Source organism: Camelus dromedarius, chromosome 29 (genome assembly GCF_036321535.1).
Source record: "Camelus dromedarius isolate mCamDro1 chromosome 29, mCamDro1.pat, whole genome shotgun sequence".
Classification (NCBI taxonomy): domain Eukaryota; kingdom Metazoa; phylum Chordata; class Mammalia; order Artiodactyla; family Camelidae; genus Camelus; species Camelus dromedarius.
This window is the reverse complement of record NC_087464.1, coordinates 26,762,688-26,779,452: the sequence shown is the minus strand read 5'-3', so window position 1 is coordinate 26,779,452 and position 16,765 is coordinate 26,762,688. Positions and strand designations below refer to the sequence as shown.

Here is a 16,765-nt window from a genome sequence, read left to right as displayed (position 1 = left end):
GGCGGCAGCTGGCCCGCTGAGCGCCTACGCCAAGCGAAAAGCCTTGCCTGTAAACCTCCTGGGCCTTCCGCATCCCAGCAAATCCAACCCTACTGCTCCAGACAAAACCGTCCTTGATCCCCGCCTTCGGCCCCTCCCCACAGCCTCCCCATCGCCCGGGGGCTTATTGGCTGCACTTCTGACGTGTCTCCTGAATCTGTTGGCTCCCCTCCTTTCCCATCACTCTGGCCCAAGCCGTCAGGTCTTCCCAGGTCAAACGCAGCCGCTTCCCAACAGCCTTTCTGTTCCCCGCCCTGCGGCCCGGCCATGCGTTCTCCACACGCCCCCAGAATGACCTCAAAATGTCCCTTCCCCAAGTCAAGCTCTTCAACCGCCTGTTGTTGAACTTGAAGTCTAGACTCTTCATCCCCGGATGCAGGGGCCCACGGGGCCGGCCCAGCTCCTCCCCTGTCCCGTTCCTCCCTCTGATGCACTGTGGCCTCCGTATTCTGGCTGCAGGGCCTTCCCTTGGCTCCTTGAACCCGGCCCGCTGGCTCCTACCCCGGGGCCTTTGCAGTAGCTGCTCCCGTTGCCTGGAACCACCGTCCTGGAAGCTGCCAGGGCATGGCCTTATCATTCAAGCCTCAGCCCAGATGCCCCCTCCGCAGCGAGGCCTCCCCGGCCGCTCGAGTGGAATTCTCACCGGAGACCTCGGTCCGGCCTGGTGGGAAGGGCCAGGCCCGCCTCTTGCAGGCTGGGGGCTGCTCGCACCGACCAAGGCTCCCTGCGCGCAGCACGAGGAGACGCCCCACTCTCACCCACTAGGGGGTGGGCGTCTCCTCTGAAGGAGCTCTCACGTGGCCTGTCTTCAGGGTCCCAGGTCCCAGCTGTGCGGGGACCTTGTCGGCCCGGCCGGCCGCAGCCCAGAGGAACTGAGCCCTGAGTAGGAGGAGCTCAGGAGGGCGGGACGTACCCGGCTCCTCCAAGGGAGCCAGCCAGCAAGAGGGAGCGAGCCCCCCTTCACCACTGGACTTCCAGTCACCCCGGAAGCCGCCCAGCCCTTCGGGGCCGCGCCGGAGGGACCCTTGGTTACTCGGTCTACAGGCGGAGGACAGGCAGCGACAGAGATGGGGTTGGAAACATTCTTACCATGCGTGTTCCCTTCAGTCATTAAAGGGAAGGAAGCAGGCTCTGGCAGCCTTTGAAGGAAACCGTCACCCAGTTATAAGCAGTTGCTGGGTTCTGACTGGGACTGAGACGTCCAAGGGCTTGGGCCAGGCTCCGGGGCCCCCGGAGAGTGACACAGTCCCTCTGGCCGTACTCCTAGGAGGGGGGCAGGGCAGGGGACAAGGGGGACCTCACGCTGCATCAGGCTGTGCTGGGTTCCCAGACACAGGGTGCCTGTCAAATGGGCAGCAGGCTGGGCACCTGGAAATGCGGGGCTGGGCAGGCAGGGAGGCTAAACTCCCAGGAAGGGGAGTGAGTGGGCGCTGTGGGCAGAGGCCGTGAGAGGAGACTTCCCGTAGGAGGTGGCCTTGGAACCTATTCCAAAAGAACCGTGGGCTCCTCACGTGCGCGCATGGCTGAAGTAACGGGCCATGGAACCCGTCTCCCCAGCACCGTCCTGCTGCTCTGTCTCCTCTCCCCATCACTTCGTTCCCTGCCTGGGGAGCCCTCGGGGACGGCGTGCTGCACCCCAGGGGCCACCCCGCCTGGCTGGTGTATGCAGCCTCCAGCAAGCACGCCCCAGAGGCGCTCTTCTGGCTGGAAGCACATGGCACCTTGGAGCCTCTTCTTAGAAAAAGCAAACGCTTGCTGTTTGAGCCTCCTGGACTCCTTTGGGGGGGGGGGCACCGCCAAGAGGGATGGAGGGATGAAGTGGAAAATCATGGGCTGGCTTCAAAGCGGAGCGCAGGGAGGATGGGAGCAGTTCTGCTCTGTGAACAAAGTCGGGCTACAGGCAGAGCAGCGAGAGAGGGCTTGAGAGCAAGGCGGGGAGGGAGTCAGCTCATGGTAATTTGAAGTTAATTTTGAATTGCCTTGAAAATCACCACGCAGCAGCCAGTCCTGCCTTTGATGGTGGAAAGGAAACAACTGCCTTTACTCGTCTTCAGGACTTGCTCCCCCGGCAGTGGAGCCAGCTTGGCAAAGCAGCGGTAGAAGTTGCTGCTGGCATAACTTCGGAGGAGAAGGTCAGGCTAATTGTTGGCGAGGAGCTGAGAGGGATGAGGCACACGTCTCCTGCTCCCGAGACGGTCTCATTGGCATCTCCAAAGACGGGCACCCACGCGCGCTCCCGTGACCAGCCGAGGCCCTGGCCACCGGTGCGTCTGCACTCTGCTGGGTGTCTGGGGGGTGGTGCGGAGGCAGGCGGCATGTGGGCCCGCACGCCCACGTCGCGCGGCCCTGTGACCACGTGGGTTTCCACCGCGATCCGCCGCGCAGCACAGCCTGCTTCCCCCAACCAGGTAGGCAGAGCTGCAGCCCTACCTTGGGGGGGCTCTGGGGTCAGACTGGGCAGGCTCGGCCCAGGGAAGCCGTCATGAAGGCGGCACTGGCTGCTGGTACCGTGAGCACATCGGCCTCCACCCGTCCGTGTAGGACTTGCCTCTCCCTCTTAACCACCTGCCTGTGATCCGAGTTTCTCGTTTCTGCACTGAAAGTGGCCAACTTACACGGTGCCCCTCGCCACAGTCGCTGGGTGTGCCTCTAATCTAATTAGACTAATTTCAATTTCCTGGATTTAATTACTTTTAATTGAATTAATTTAGAATGCAGTACACAGGGTGATTAATTAGGAAGCGTTACTGAGGGACTCGGGGGGTGGGTGGCAGTATGTGTTTAATAGCACTGAGATCGCGCCCACCAGCCGTCCCTTCGCACGGCGGGGGGCGTGGCCCGGGGGGCGGAGCCAGAGGGCGCGGTGCGGGATTGGAGCGGGCGTCGCCTGGCACCAAGCAGCGCTCTTTCATTTCGTGCTTTCCGGGGCGACAAGTGGCGGGCGCTCAGGCAAAGCAGAGAGGCAGCTGGTTCCATCAGTTAAGGGCGTGAATCACGCGAGGGAGGACAAGCGTGGCTTCTCCTGCAGCTACAGTTCACTGCGGTTTTTTTTTTTCTGTACGAGGAGCAGGCAAGGTCCCTCTGCGCTATCACACCCTGCAGTCTTTTCCTCCACTCCTGGAAACTCTCTGGAGTAACAGTTAACAAACACACAGACAGTGCCCCGTGTAGGCGGCCTTCTCGGGGCCTTTACGCCAAGTCACCCGGCACAGGAGCCAAGCGCTCACGGGGCACCGCCGGCCCCAGTGTTCGCAGGGGGGCTCTCAGGCACGAGCGGCTCTGCAGGGGACGCTGGTTATTTGTACTGTGGGAGGGGACAGCTCTTGGTGGCAGGGGTCATCCCGGGGGCCCTTAAAGTCACAGGTTTGCCTTGTCCAGCCCTGGAAGGTCTTCATGATGACAGCAAACCCTCCCGTGGGCCGGGGCCGCCTCGAAGTGTTTGCCCTGTGTTGACTCCGCACCTGGTGCTCACTAGGGGCAGGCCGCCTGGGGCTACCCCCGGCTGAGCTGGGAGCCGGACCCTCAAGGTCAGGGTGAGCCCCCTCCCTCACTGCCTCTCTTCCTCTAGGCTGTTGACTTAAAGAGGCCACAGACTGACTGTCTGCCGGTCAGGGCTTCAGACTGCAGCTGTCAGGCCCCTGGAGGCAGAGCTGAGACAGACCCTCCATCCTGAGCTGGGCCCTCTGCTCTAAAGTTCAGCTCCAACCCCAAGGGCGCTTATTTTTCAGATGGGTTCTTTGGGCATCTTCAGGGCTCTGAGCCCTGTTCTCCTGGAATGTTGGGCCGTGCTGCAGGCCAAGAATGGAGCCAGCCTGGCGCACGCTCCACCCCCGATGCACCTGCAGTGCCTGACGGGGCTGGAGCCGATTAGCTGGAGAAGGGAAGACACACTGCCTTTGGCTTAGTCCTTGCAGGAGAAACGGGCCAATGGCTGGAGGCCACAGAGAGCCTCTCTGAAGAAAGGATGTCCTAATAGCCCGACAGGGCTGGACAGGGCTTTTCAGCAGCGAGTCACCAGAAGGGTTCAAACAGAAGCTGCTTGGCAACAGTTTGCTCTCGTGGTCGTCTCTTTCTGGAATGCTCTTCCCTATCCTGCCCTGCTGGTTGGCTCCTAGTCAACCTTCAAGACGCAGCTCCAGCCTCACTTCCTCCAGGAAGCCTTCCCTGCATGCTCCGACCTTCGCAGACAGTGTCAGGTATCCTGAAGGGCCCTGGGCATATCTTAATCATTGCACTCATCAGCCATTGCAGCGATCTGTTTAGGAGTTGGTCTCTGTCACATTCTGTCCCTGTCACCCCTCAGTAACCCTGCAAGGTGGACGTGTTTCCCAGCTGGAGGACAGAGCATCTGAGGCCCAGCATGGTGAACGCTCTTGGTCGTGAAGCCAGGAGGAGGCAGGGGTGGCTGGGTCCGGTTGCCAAGCCTGGAGTCTGCAGTCCTGCTAACCATGGGACACTGCCGCTCTCCAGCAAGGGGCCCCCAATTCTGACCCAGGAGGATGCCAGCTCGTGTGCGAGCCGTGTGGCTGAGGGAGCTCACAGGCCGTCTTTGGAGCTCCATCAGCGAGCCGATCCTTGTGCGAGTGCACCATCCCCCCTCATCAACACACACTTGCTCTGAGCCCTTTGGAGGTCACGGAGGGGCCAGGACGAAATGAGAACCAGGGCAGCCACAGCCCGGCTCTCTCCTGGACCTGGGGGCTTGTCTGAGCCTGAGCCAAAGCCTCTCTTAGCACCCTCAGCCCTCGATCAGCAGAGGTGAGCAGAGCTCTGCCCTGCGGTTTTAAGGCTGGATTCCATTTCTATTAAGAGCGCTGCTGGCCCCGTGAGATTAACCCACAGTCACCCCGTGAAAGCTGATCCAAGTGGAAAATCAAGTTAGAAAACCCCGCCTTCCCTTCCCTGGCACCTCGGCACATTAAGGGAGGCCCGATGCTGAGCTGTGGGGACCTGCGGGAACGCGCAGTCGCTGGCTGCGAAGCAGGCACTCCCCGGGACGCTGGCAGCCCTGCCCCCTGTAAATCCTTGCTGGTGTTTCTCGGCCTTCCCCGCCAGCAGCGCGGGGGCCTGCAGCACCCTTTCCGTGCAGTAGCCTGTGAAAACATTGAAGTCGGGCCCAGAAAAACACCAGCACAGAAAGGGGAAACTTTGCTGCTTGCTAGCTATTTTCAGACAACCCTCGCCAAGTCTTAATTTTTCTAGTTTACAAGTAAGGAATTCTGACCATCTGTCTGCTGTCAACCGATGTTTGTTTGGATGAAGATTTTATTTTTTTCCTCCCAATCTAGCACTCCTGTTCTTACAAGTAGTTTATTGGACTTCATAAATGTCAGCTTTTTGCAGCATTTTGTAAGCAGCTTATGATTTAGTATTCAATCACAATTGAGCAGTCAGCGCCTGCGATCGACCTGAAGCGGGAGCAACAACGACAGGAAGGCTTGAAATCAAGCAAGCCCATGAGGGGTGCTCCCGACCGTCTCTGTGAGAACTAGCGTTGCACTGAAGGTCGGGGTGGGTGGGGTGCTGGAGGAAATGCACGCACCTTGGGCACCTATCACGTGCTAGTTTGCGATCGTGTTGGCAAAATGATACCGTGGAACAAGCCTTCCCAAACTCAGGGGCTTCCAACAAGAAGCGTCATTTCGCTCCCTGATCTACCGAGTCAGCGGGCAGCTCCTTCTGGCCTTGGCTGAGCTCCTGAAGGATCTGGGGATGGGTCCTGTGGGTGGATCTTGGCCTCATCTGGGACAACGGGGGCAACTCTGCTCCACGGCCCCTGTTTCTCATGCTCCACCAGGGTAGCTGGGGCTTGTTCCCTGGTGGCGGCAGAGTGTGAAAGCTTGCAGACCTAGTCATTCAAGAACTTTCCCAAACGTCTGCTTACCACACATTGGCCGCCATCCCTTAACTGAAGCAAGTGACATGGCCTATCTCTGAATCCAAGAGGGGGCGGCGCCTCCTCACAGTGAGGGAATAAAGCAAGGGACGTGGGGTGGGGCAGGCCTGTGTCCCTCACACCTGCTGAACTTGATGGGTCAAATCAAGGCCCACTCGTGGACTGATGCGCTGATCCATGCACTTTTCTTCAAAAGGCCTTCTCTGAGCCCCCAGCCCAAAGTGCTGCCTCTCCCCACCCCCTCGACCTTCAGCGGCCCTGACTTGGACCCTCACTGCCACCGACAGACGTGGGGAGAGGGTGAACATTTACTGAGAATCTCCTAAGAGTCAGGAGCCACTCCAAGTACCTCACGTAGCTCATTTCTAGGTTATTTCCCCTGACAGCGTATCTGAGAGGCAGGTCACATTTCCCGTTTACAGACCAGGAGAGGGTGAGTGGCTTGCCCAGGGTCCTGCAGCCAGGGACAGGCTAAGACCTGGAGCTCAGAGAGGGCTGACTCTAAAGCCTGGGCTCGGTTCGCCTGCAGCACTGAACGGCCTTGTCACCAAGGGGCATGAGGGGAAGGGGAGGGCTGGACAGTGCGGGGATGGTGAGAGGCAGGAACAGGGCTGACACTAAGCTTGGGTCCAAATTAACTCCCACCCAGCCGCAAGGCCGCCGACGCCTTTGCTCACACTGGGCTCAGAACGCCCAGCAGACACACACAGGATGTGGGACACCTGGTCAACAGCACAAGTGAAGGGTGCTGGGGTTTCAGTTGACAGGAAGCCTTTGTGACTCAGCGGGGGAGGCGGCCAGCAGAGCTCACATGGCTGCAGCCTCCCCAAGTGGAGGACAGTGAGCGGAGGCGGGAGGCAGGCTCCCAAGTCAGCGTGCATCCAGGAAATGCAGTCCAGGCCTGGGGACCCCAGTGGGACAGGGTGCCCGCAACCTGGCACTGGCGGGGGCGCCTCGCGCGGCTGCTGCCCCACGCTCCGCATCTTTGCGTCACCACGGCACGTCAGCCTGTCTCTGAGCAGGTGCAGCCCCTTCCTGACTCTTCTGCACGTGCCTCACCTGCTTCGGGAACGGGCCACGCTTCAGTTTTGATTTTGCGATTAATGTAACCCGAGTCAGCGCCGGGGCTCCTGGTGACCCCGTCTCTACAGCAAGTCCCGCTGAAAGACGTGCAATGCAGCAAGCAACGGGGCGGGAGACACGTCAGTCTTCGCGCACATCTCAGAGGTGAGGAAGGGTGAGGCCCCCTGCGCGTCTCTGTCTCACCATCTCAGGCCTCAAGTCTTCTCTAGACTCCCGACGCCAGTGCGCCCAGCAGGCCGCCCCGCTTCGTCCTGTCGTGGCTCTGCTGTGCAGACGGACTTCACGTCCGTGTCTTTTCCTGTCCCTCCTTCTTTCCTCCTCTCCATTCTTCTTCAATTTTCTTTCCACTTCACGGCTGACCCAACTTCCTCCCCTCAAAGGAGGACCGAGGAACTGATTCAACAAGCCAGGAATTGCCCGCTTTCCTCCAGTCTCTCCGGTGATCTGTCCCTCCCATTCTCTCAGGGACTGGATGGCCAGGACAGGACTCATCTCAGGGAGCTGGACGAGGAGAAGCCGTGCAGACAGGAGCTGCCTCTGCAGTGGGGGAGGCGGGGCATAGCGGCAACGGGGGGCGTGGAGGCCGGAGACCTCTACACACGAAGTGGGCCTCACTGCAATGGCATGTGGTCGCCGTGGGCGGGAGATCCAGGCCACCCCTGAGGACAAGGCCCACCAGACTGCCACGTGACAACCCCTCTGTGAACAGCAGCGGGCGGAGACCCTCCCTGGCAGAGCTGACGCGTGTCTCTCTGCTGGTGTGGCCCGCGATGTGCCGGGACAGGCCATGCTCACCACATGTCCCCAGGCTCCGCCCCCTCCCCGGCCTCCTCTGCCCCAGAGGCTGAGATGGAGACTCGGGGGGCCCTGTGTTCCCGATGGCGTGCAGAACGGGGAAGGCTCTCCCAGCTCGCTGTGTACCTTACAGGACAAGGGAGAATCTCCCATTGTGCCAGGGCCCTGAGAGCGCACTGCTGTCACGGCGGCGCGGCCTGGCCCCTCCCAGCGACCACCCGGAGTGGCGGGATGAACTGAACAACTGCTCTTCGTGAGCTGTGCGGTGCGATGAGGGGAAGGGCTGCCCCGGAGCCTCCCAGGGCAGCTGCTCGGCACCTCCTCTCACTGCCATCATCCCGCACAGATGGCGCTTCCTGTTTGGTGGCACCTCACGTGGGCTCCTCGTCCCCCACCAACTCTGCCAGCCGCCATCCCACACAGGCAAGTGTGCACAGCACTAGAGGTTTGCCAAGAACACATCCTTGTGTCTGCCAAGGAGTGTCTGTTGGAGGAAAGATGTTCTAACAGAGAATGCTGGGAGGTGAAGGGACTGCCTCGGGAGGCAGCAGCTCCTCGTCTCTGACGTGAACAAGCAGAGGCTGCATGTCCATTGCGGATCTGGGGAGGGGGGCACGCTGGCCCTGAACGGGGAGGGGTGGGCTGGGAGGCGCAGGATGGACCGGATGACCTTTAAGTCCCACCCAACTTTGAGAACCCTCAACACAGAGTCTGATACAATTTTTTGTTTCTTAAAGTGGATGAATGGATACATTTTGGTCACTAAGAAAGTAAAGAGCTTAGGAAACCGAATAGCCTGGCTAATGAGCAAATAAGTATCGTTAGCACTGACATTATCCCCCTTACAGATCAGAGCTCTCGGCTCCACGAGGTCGACAAGCAGTGGGGAGCCGTCACGAAGCCCTCGAAGCACGAGGCGGGCTGAGCTGAGGGCGCAGCCACACCTGGAGACAGACCGGAGCCGCCACGACGGCAGCCACAGCAGGGCCCGCAGCGCTCCGTCAGGCAGAGTTACCCGCGTCCTGAGCGCTGGGGGTGACGACCTAGCTTCTGTCCCGAATCCTGCGTTGCCACGTGTCTGACTGGTTACCGCAGCCTCAGGAGGAGGAGAGCTGCCGAGCTCGCCGCACAGACAGGCGGGGGGTTTTGCAGAGACACCCGCCCCCACCCCTCCGGGACCGCGTGGCGTGTGAGGAGCTCCAGCTCTTGCACCCAGGTCTCTGACTCGAAGGGGTGGATTTTAGAACAACAGCGCCCGTCTGCTCCCGGCGTGAGAGGCCGCGGCTGATCTCAGTCCGCAAGCTCCTGGTCCCTGAGGAACTTCCACCTTCAGCCTGTGGGTGTGTGTCGGGGGGGGAGGGGCACCGCAGGGAGAGGCAGGCTCTGAACTGCTACAGGCAAGAGGGGTTTTCTTGGGAAAAGCCATGGGCTAGAGGCAGAGTCCTGGCAGACCCTCTGATCCACTTCATAACTGTGAAACCTCCCTTTCCCCATCTAGAAATGGGAGGAGAGACATTGATCTACCTTAAAGGATTTCTGTGAGGACCCAAGAGAGAATGGGGTGAAAAGGTTTTGAAAAGTTGAAGTGCTTGTTTTAAGTAGGAAGTAATAGAACACCCAACTACAATGGTTTTACCAGCTGAAGCCTTTTTTCTCATGAAATAAGGAGTCCCTGGTGAGAGTGCAGGCCAGGGAAGGAGGTGATAATGCCATCGAGGGCCTGGCCTCTTTCTGTTTTTCTGCTCTAGCTTCATTGTCATACAGCTACCTCATAAACACAAAGAGGGTGCTGCACCTCCAGACCTTGCGTTCAAGTTCCAGGCAGGGAACAAGAAGGGAGGAGGAGGAAGAATGGGTGCCTATGTGATGAATGCAAAGGATTTCTTAGAAGTTCAATAGCTCACTGGTCAGCACTGCAATCAGAGGGCCAGCTTCTCGGTATATGGGGGGCTGGAGGTGTGAGCATTGGTGTTCAGGTGCACCACCACCCTGATCAAATCCAGGGCTTCGATGGAACTGGAGAGGCTAGCACCCATGGTGGGTGGCAGCCAGCAGTGCCTGCCCCAGCTGTTACTGGGATGGGTGCTGAATCCACAGGGATCTTTTAGGTTCAGTCTCTGGATTGGAGCGAAGGCAAACTGGGTGGCCTCATCCTTTGAGGAAAAGCGTGGAGCCCAGTATCCTACTGTCAGAATGGGAAACAGGCAGGCTGGGGACACGAGGAAGGGTGAGCGAGCCTGCAGGTCTGGAAGGCTGAGGACAGAGTGTCGGTGGTCCCTCCCTCCCTTTCATTCGTTCAGGTTCATGAGTCCTGTCGGGGCGGGGAGAGCCGAAGCCGGGGAGCTCGCTTGTCGCCGCTGTGTTTGTGTATGTCCCCACCCGAAGATGTCTAACCACAGACTTCCTCTCGACTCCTGGCAACAGAGAGAAAACAAAACCACAGCAGCTTTCATTGCTGAAAACACAGAACTCTCCCGTTCACCTAATGAGCCGGACGGAAGGGCTTTATTTCTGGGAGGAAAGGCTCAGGACTCCAGGCCCAGGAGCCGTGGCCGCGCAGTCGGACCCCAGACTGCGCACCGCCCGTCCAGGTGGAGGCGGGTGGGGCAGCCACCAGCCCGGGGGGCGGGGGCCGAGGCGCAGGGCCCACGGCACAGCTCTGCCGGGCCCTGCGACGCCGTCGGCCTCTTAGCCGATTGTGGTTTCGTGGAATCTGCACTTCGTTTGGCTTGTTCCCTGCGTTATTTCAGCTATTGATTAATGCCCGCTTCCTGCCCTGTTTCCTGATTTCCACTGATGTGTCTTCGGCTCCTTCATTTTCAGTTGTCTCTCGTCAGGAAGGCGTCTCAGGGCCGCGCCTTTGCCCCTGAGCTGAGCTTTCTTCTGGATCCCATAGATTTGGAAAGAAAATGGTCCCCTTTTCCATCTTTTTCTCGATGATTTGTAACTTCAGTTTTAATATTTCTTTTGCTCCACGGGTTATCTAGAAGAATGTTTCTTAATTTCTAAGCAGTTAAGAATATTTTCAGCCACATTATCCTATTTTTCTTTATTTTAAAATGTTGGATGACAGTAATAGACAGGGACCTGTAAAATCTCCAATTTTAAATTAAAATATTTCTTTTCCTTGCGTCCAAGGGTGTGATCAAACTTTATAAGGGTTCCATGGGGAAGGGAAAGCTGAGCTGGTCAGACTGACACAGGAAAGCATGGCCTTCCAGGATGTCCTAGCTCTGCAGTGCAGCGTTTTCAGCCCCTCTCCAGCTGTGTCTGTCCGTGAAGAACACACAGAACTTCTCTGAGCTTTGCTGGAAAGCTTTAAAATGGGAGTTGACGGTAACACCCGCCCCTTCCCCTTGCTGTAAGATGGTGTGAGGCTGTGACGGTCACGTGCCTAGAGTGGGGCCAGGCACGGAGCAGGCACTCGCTAAGCAGGAACCTTGCTGTTTCAGTGCGTTGTTGTTTTTGCAGAAGGGAGGAACCTTGCTGTCTGGACCCTGAGCTTTGTTCCTAACCCAGAGCTGTGGTTTGTGGTTATTGTGGGGCCAGAAGAGAAGAGGAAATTGATGGCTGAACGCAGCCCTCGCCCTCGCCGGGAGGCGGGGCACCTGCGGCCAGAGGGATGGGGCCACTTGCCCGTGGAAGCACAGCGACTTGGTGGCAAAGGCAGGCTTCACACCCAGGCCTCCGCCGGCCTTCCCTCCCCCTCTGCTGGCCGTGGCTCTGGTTTCTTTCTTGAAAGAAGAGACAGTTGACTGAAGCTTAGCCTCGGAGATGCAGGGAGGGCTGGAAGCTCAGGTGGGGTGGCAACTTCTGAACTTGCCATGTTATCCCTTCGCCACCTGGGAAGGGTAACACAGGTCAGGAAGCTCCAAGACAAGCTGCAGGAAGAGGGTGGGGCTGGGCGTGCTTGGATGCTCTGGGCATCGCTGTTTGCTGGCTCAGTGTGCGCGGGGGGAAAAGCTAGGCTGGTCCGAGGGAGGGTCCTCCCAGCCATCCCAGGAGGGGTCTGAGCTCCTCTGGGCCTCGACCCTTCGCTGGTCTGCCACGCCTCCCTGGCCCTGGGACTGACCCTGGCACTGACCCTGGCAAAGCCTGGCCCTCCCGGGACCCTGTCAGCACCTCTCTGGAGGTCTTCTCCGGAGCAGGCGTCGGGAGAGGAGCCCCGTGCTACTGGTCAGCGTGGCTCGGCTGTATGGATATGGGAACCGGAGGGCGGGGGAGGCAGCCTGAGCCGGGCTGCGGAGGCCTGACTAAGAGGCAGAGCGACACAGGATGTGGTCCTGGTTAGCTGCGGGGTGCTGGCAGCTTGCCCGGCGCACACAACTCAGAAGGCATGCTGCCTTCTTTATGGCGGAAGGCTGGGGACCAGGGGAGGGGAAGGAACCACAGGACAGATTTACAAGGTGGAGGGTGCTGAGCTGTCCGACTGGGGCCGTCGATCTTGGGAGCAAATGATCACTTCTTAGCCGAGGACTCCACGTATCTGGAAGCACCATGTAACCAGGACGTGCGTGGACCGTGACAAATGCCTGTAGCAGATACAGCAGCATGTGGTTGAAGCCTGCGTGTGGACATGTGTGGGCAGCTGGGCTCCGACCTCAGGTGTGGGCACGTGCTGTGGGGCAGGCAGCTACCAGGTCAGGCTGGGATTAGGGGCTGATTCCAGTGGCTCCTCCATATGCAAAGTAAAAAATAATGCCCCCCATTATTATTACGGAAATTAAATCAATGTATACAAACGTGCTTTGTAGCTATCAGCGCAAATACAGAAGGGAGTTAAGGTGTTCACTGCTGCCCTACTGTGCGTGCAGGGGGTGCATTTAAGAGCTGCACCACCAAGGGAAAGGGTCGATCAGGCTCTGCCACCTGAGTGGGCCAAGGTGAGGCAGGTCGCAGAAGCCCCAGATGCCAGCATGTCCAAGGGGGGCCGCCACACAGCGAGTCCACAGCAGGCGCAGGGACCCTTCCCCACACAGGCCCCCTCGCACGGAGAAGAAGCCCCTGCAGGGCAGGGTCTTCAGAGCAGCCCCCCGCGGGGAAGGGCCCCTCGGGCCCTGGCGACCAGCCGGGGCCGCTTGGCTGCCAAGGACAGACAGTCGTTTGCTCAAGCAAAGTGATGACCTGGGGGGAGGAGTTTCACAAAACCCAAGGGTGAAAAATTCAGCCCCTCCTGGGGAACTAGAATCAGGAACTGCAAAGTCATGTGCACGTCCCCCCCTGGCACCCCCCACCCCGCCCGAGCTTGTCTTCTTCCTCTTTTTTCTCTCCATTTCCAGCAGCAGAGGGGGGCCCCCAGCCAGGGCCCCTGTGCTCCCATCAGTTCTGTGGCCATGAAAGGGGGTGTCTCCTGGACAGCACGGCCCCAGAGCCCAGCCCGTGGGTGTGTTGGGGGTGGTTCTGAGGGGAGGGGTGCTGGCACTGGATCAGCCCCCAGAGGTGGTCCATTCTCTGTAGCCCCCTCCCCTGGGGATCGGGTCGGTCAAAGGCCATCTGGGGGAGGCTGCCCTCCAGATGCAGAGAAGCCAGAATCCCCAGGGACCTCGAATCAGCTCTTCAGGAAGGAAGACAGAGACAGAGAAACCAAGACTCAGAAAAGCCTGCCTGTTCGCCCTTGAGGTCAGTAAGGCCAGAAGGAGCCTGGGGGGGCGGTCTTTGGGCTGGTGAGTCAGGGCTGGGGGGCTGGGCCCTTCCACTGCCAGCCTGGACAGCAGGTCCAGGGTCCAGGGACGGGTGGGAGGCGGCAGCTCTCGGAGGAAGCTGCGTTGCCAGGGCTGGGGGCTAACCGGGGAGGGGCCAGCAGCCTGGGGCCGAGGAGGGGCCTGGGACTTTTGGGGGGGCCTGCAGAGTCCCTTTGTTTCGGACTCCCCTGGGTTTCACGCTGCACCAGCTTGAGGGGCCAGAAACCATTCGGTTGTTTCCTCCAGATATGGGGGTGCTTCCCCCTTTCCCCTCTCACGTGTCCCCAGAAGCTGGGCTTCCTGGGGCTTCACGTAAACCCAGCAGGCCCTGCAATCTTTTTCAGACAGAACGGTTTCCCTGAGTGGGAAGGGAGGCCAGCTGTAGCTGGCGGAACAGAAAGCAGCATGGGCTGCTGGGGTGCACACGGGCTCCCACTCCTGTGCTGGCCGCCCACCTCCCAGGAGAGAGGACGTCGCAAAGCAGTCAAGCACGTGGCCCCTGGCCTCCGCTCCACCTCGTTCAGTTCCAGCCACTGTTATTTACCAGTAATTTACTCACCCTTGCCAAGCCTCAGTTTTCTCACCGCTGGAATGGGAATGACGCTAGCCCAAAGAGATGTCGCAGCCGCAGGATTCAACGGGACTCCCGGAGAGAGCCCTCAGCGTGGTGTCTGGGTGGACTCATCCATGTTACTCGCCCCAGTGATCCCTGTCCCCGCGTGGGCGCGCAGCGGGGCCTCGCCCCGTCCCTGGGGTTCATTTGTTCGTTTTCAGTGGACAATTACAATGCATCCAACGTGCTGGCCACCCTGCCTCCCCAGGGCTTCCTGAACTCCCCCACGTGCTCCCCGCTCTGGGGTCTCACTTGGGCTCTTTCCTGCTCTGTAATCACTCCTTGCGAGGGCAGCCTGGCCAGGCCCTCGTCCTTGCCCGGGTGCAGCTCAGACCCACCTTCTTCGCTCTGGCTCGCAGCGGACCTGGGAAGGGGTTCACCCCTCCCTCCCCTGCTCCCCAGGCTCGGTCTGCTAGAGAGAGGCAGCATCCTGCAGTGTGCGGCAGGGAGCCTGAGGTGCCAGGTCAGGCACACCCCCACCTGTGTGACCCGGGCTTGTCTGTGCCTCAGTCTCCTGGTGTGTCAAATGGAGGTACTACAAACGGTTCTTCCTCTCACAGCGCCGCTGCGAGGAGTTGATGCAAACCACAGACGCCACCGCCTGGCACCAGGGAGGGCTCACTAGAGGCTGGCTATTGCTGGATGTAACCTTCAGAAGCAAATTTTACTGGCTGTGTCGTTGTCCTCGTGTGGGTGGATCACCGCGCAGCTAACCGACCCCTTGTTGTTGGGCGTTCAGGCTGCTCCCAACCTTCCACTCTTATAAATAATGCTGCAGTGAACACCTTGCATATAAATCTTTCTGTTTATCTCTGATTGTTTCCTTGGAAGAACTCCCTAAATCTTCTTGTCTTAGAACAAAGTCCTGTCCCCTCAGACTTTTCAATGATACCCTTTGAAATAAAACTAAAGCTTATTTTCCTTCAGAGGAAGAAACATATGGAACATGTTAACCAAGAGGTGGTTCAGGAGGAAGGTAGAAATTGGTTCAAGATGAATTTGGGTCCAGTGCAGGATGTCTGACGCAGAGTCGGTTACAAAGCTCCCCTCGAGCCCCCTTCCCAGAGGAGAGGCAGAGCCTCGATCCTCAGGGACCACTGATTTCTTTCTTTGAGGCAATGCCGAGGGGCTTTGATGTTCCTGGCATTGGAGAAGTAGCAATGACAGGTCAATGAGGCCAGAGTTGGTGGAGAACCCAGGACTCCTCCAGCCAGCAGGGGCGATACCGCGTGTCTCCGCCGGCCAGCTGGGTTTCTTGTGAACAAGGACTTCCTCTGTTGTTGTCCTAAAACTTTGGCTTACATTTTATATGTTCCTCCTGTTTTTCTTGCCCTCCTCCCACCTTTGCACTTTTCAGATTCGCTTTGGGTGCACATCTATTTGTCCACTCATTCCGGTGAAGCCTCTTGCCTGCCTCTCCTGAGCCAGACACCGAGATTGCTTCTAGACCGTTAAGACCTAGACACGCTGGCTTTGGAAGCTCCACCCCGTGCATGTCAGACATACTGAAATTCACTCGTAGTCCGCATTAAGTATATTTTTCTCTGTTGAAAAATTATTTTTATAACCTTGCTTTTGAAATTATTTGGCTACAAGTCATTCCTTCGATTGACAGTTGGCTTTGACTTCTCAGCACTTATGGGGGCACTCAAGAATTCTTGCAAAGTGAGAAAATCTAACCTACACAGTGTTTTCAAAGATAATGAAATTTTTATGAATTTTTATGAATACTCCATGAAACCATTAATGAGGTTGATGTAATATTTTGTTTGGTTGACGTTTCATTAAAATTTTATTAATTTCTATTGCAAAGATTTCCCTTCACGTCTTGGACCCAATCATTTTGCTTTCAGGTCTCAGACTGTTTCAGAGATGTTTGAAAATCTCTCAGGACCAACTGTGCCTTGTGGCTTGCAGAGCCCTATCCGGCATGGGGATGGAGAGATGAGGAGACCGCTGTCACAGAAAAGTGGGCGCTGATGTAATGGAGTCTGATCAGGGCACAGGGCAGGTATCACCTCCCTTGAGTCTACTTAGGTCAGAAGGGGGTCAGTGAAGATCTTAGGGAGCAGACGCTGCCTGAGCCTGAGTGTGAATGGCCAGCAGGAGTTTCTAAGCAAATGTGAGCGGGGAGGGCATTGTGGGTAGAGGGGACAGCACCTGCAAAGGGGCTGCCCTGGAAACCAGTAAACGGAGCTGGCTGAACAGCCAGCTCTGCCCACGCCGGCCTCTCGGCCCTCGCTGTTCAGACCAGCAGCATCGGTGTCATCTGGGAGTTTGTCAGACACGCAGAGCTTCAGCCTCCCCTTGAATCAGAACCTCCATTTCGACAGCATCCCTGGTGACCCCCAGGCAGACTGAGGTCTGAGAGGCAGGCTCCAGCTGGATCAGAGACAGGCCTCCTGCGGGGACGGGGGGTGTGGGAGGTGGGGGCGCTGGGGAGGTGGCTGGCCCGCGAACTGCAGCCTGAGCAGGGCCGTTGTGGTTCTTAAGTTATTTTCAAGTTTGGCCTGAAAGTTCGTCTCTGGGGACCCAGAGTTTCCTTGCTTGGAGGGTTGGGGCTCTCCCACTTGGAGACACTTCCACCCACCGGGCCTGCACTGTCCCTTCCGCTGGCCTTCACTCCAGACAGCCTGTCTTGCCGGCTGGCTCCTGGGC

At 58.4% G+C, this 16,765-nt stretch overlaps 1 long non-coding RNA gene across 3 annotated transcripts; it reads left to right on the top strand.

Annotated features, from left to right (window-relative positions):
• Positions 1-6,637: 6,637 nt before the first annotated feature.
• On the top strand, positions 6,638-15,919 carry LOC135319584 (uncharacterized). 3 transcript variants are annotated; one of them, XR_010378358.1, is made up of 4 exons: positions 6,638-7,162; positions 7,484-8,236; positions 8,662-13,432; positions 13,839-15,919. It is a non-coding gene; the product is annotated as an uncharacterized LOC135319584 (long non-coding RNA). The 3 variants fall into 3 exon arrangements; XR_010378359.1 differs by having other exon boundaries at positions 6,648-7,162; positions 8,160-8,236; XR_010378357.1 differs by having other exon boundaries at positions 6,650-8,236.
• The last annotated feature ends 846 nt before the right edge of the window (positions 15,920-16,765 follow it).